The sequence below is a fragment of the Nicotiana sylvestris genome, chromosome 9, assembly GCF_000393655.2.
Source record: "Nicotiana sylvestris chromosome 9, ASM39365v2, whole genome shotgun sequence".
Lineage (NCBI taxonomy): Eukaryota > Viridiplantae > Streptophyta > Magnoliopsida > Solanales > Solanaceae > Nicotiana > Nicotiana sylvestris.
The window spans coordinates 21,797,915-21,799,531 of record NC_091065.1 but is presented as its reverse complement, the minus strand read 5'-3'; the positions used below and the strand labels follow the sequence as shown (position 1 = coordinate 21,799,531).

Genomic DNA, 1,617 nt, shown 5'->3' with positions numbered 1-1,617 from the left:
GCACTTGCGTGAGTGTTTTGGTCGCAACAAGTTTTTGGCACTGTTGCCGGGGAATTAAAATTAGCTACTTGACTGTTTTAAGATTTTATTAGTTGTTAATAAAAACCTAAATTTTCCATCTACTTTGTTTGTGTTGCGCAGGCTCTTCTCTTGAATGCGGAGGAGTAGAAGCACAAATAACCTCTTCCCTTTTGATCCTGAAATTGAACGAACAATTCATAGAACAAGGAAGGAGTGAGAAGCTAGAAACAAAACAGAAAGAGAGTTGGACATTCAAGTTCAATCACAGCCAACAGTGATGGCTGGTAATCAAGAACGTGCGGTGATAGAAGCAGCAAGGCCAAACCTTGCTAATATGACTCAGGCCATTGTGAAGCCTGAAATCACCGGTCACTTTGAGCTTAAACAGTACATGGTGCAGCTGATACAATCCACTGGGCAATATGTTGGTCTATCTCATGAAGACCCACAAAGGCACATTCAAATTTTTTTGGAAATAACGGATACTTAAAATTATCCAAATGTTTCCAAGGATTATGTCAGGCTGACCTTATTTCCCTTTTCATTATTGGGGGATGCTAGAGAATGGTTGCAAAAAGAGCCAGCTTATTCAATCCACAATAAGGATGATTTAGCAAAGAAATTCCTAATCAAGTTTTTTCCCACTAAAAAGACAAAGTTTTTACGGAGTCAGATTCTTGGTTTTCAACAACGGGATGGTGAAACTCTTCGCCAAGCATGGGAAAGATACAAGAAACTCCTTCGGGATTGTCCTCATCATTGTCAAACTGATGAAGTACTGGGCCATACTTTTGTTGATGGATTGGACGAAACTTCCAAAATGAATCTTGATTCAGCTTTTGGAGGTAGTTGCATGGCAAAACCATACAGTGAAATACAACTTCTGCTAAATAACTTTACTGCTAATGATCATAATTGGCAAGGTGAAGGAGAACCAAGGAGAGCAATGAAACAGAAAGCAGGGTTACTTGAACTGGATGGCATTTCCGCCATGAGAGCAGATTTAGCAAAATTGGCAAATCAAATGACTAGAATGACAATGGGACCATCACAACCAATGCAGCAGGTTCAACAAATGTCAGTTTGTTGTGAAATATATGGAGATAATCACACAAGTGATATGTGCCCAACGAATCCGGAATCTATTTATTATATGGGGCAACAAAGCAGAGGGCCGATGAACCAACAAGCACAATATGGGAACACTTACAATGCAAATTGGAGGAATCATCCTAATTTCTCTTGAGGTGGAAATCAATCAAATCAGAATCAATATAGACCCCAAGGAAATTTTTATCAACCTCAAAGGCCACCACAACAGGCAGAAGAAAGTACAAATGATTTATTAAAAAAAATTGTTGCAAGACAATCAGCAACTCAGAATGGACTTCAGAAATCTTGAAAGGCAAATGGGACAACTGGATGCAAATCAAAATACTAGACCTGCAGGGGCACTTCCTGGCGATACAGAGAAAAATCCTCAAGTGAGTGCAATTACACTTAGAACAGGAAGGGAGTTAGAAGAAGTTTTATCAAAGAAAAAGAACAAGCAAATACCTGAAGGTGAATTGATTCCCAAATCAACACAAGAGGAAA

General features: G+C 39.1%; 1 non-coding gene across 1 annotated transcript; it reads right to left on the bottom strand.

The window, feature by feature from the left end:
• Nucleotides 1-682: 682 nt before the first annotated feature.
• Nucleotides 683-786, bottom strand: LOC138878797 (small nucleolar RNA R71). Its single transcript, XR_011402573.1, has one exon. It is a non-coding gene; the product is annotated as a small nucleolar RNA R71 (small nucleolar RNA).
• Nucleotides 787-1,617: the final 831 nt, after the last annotated feature.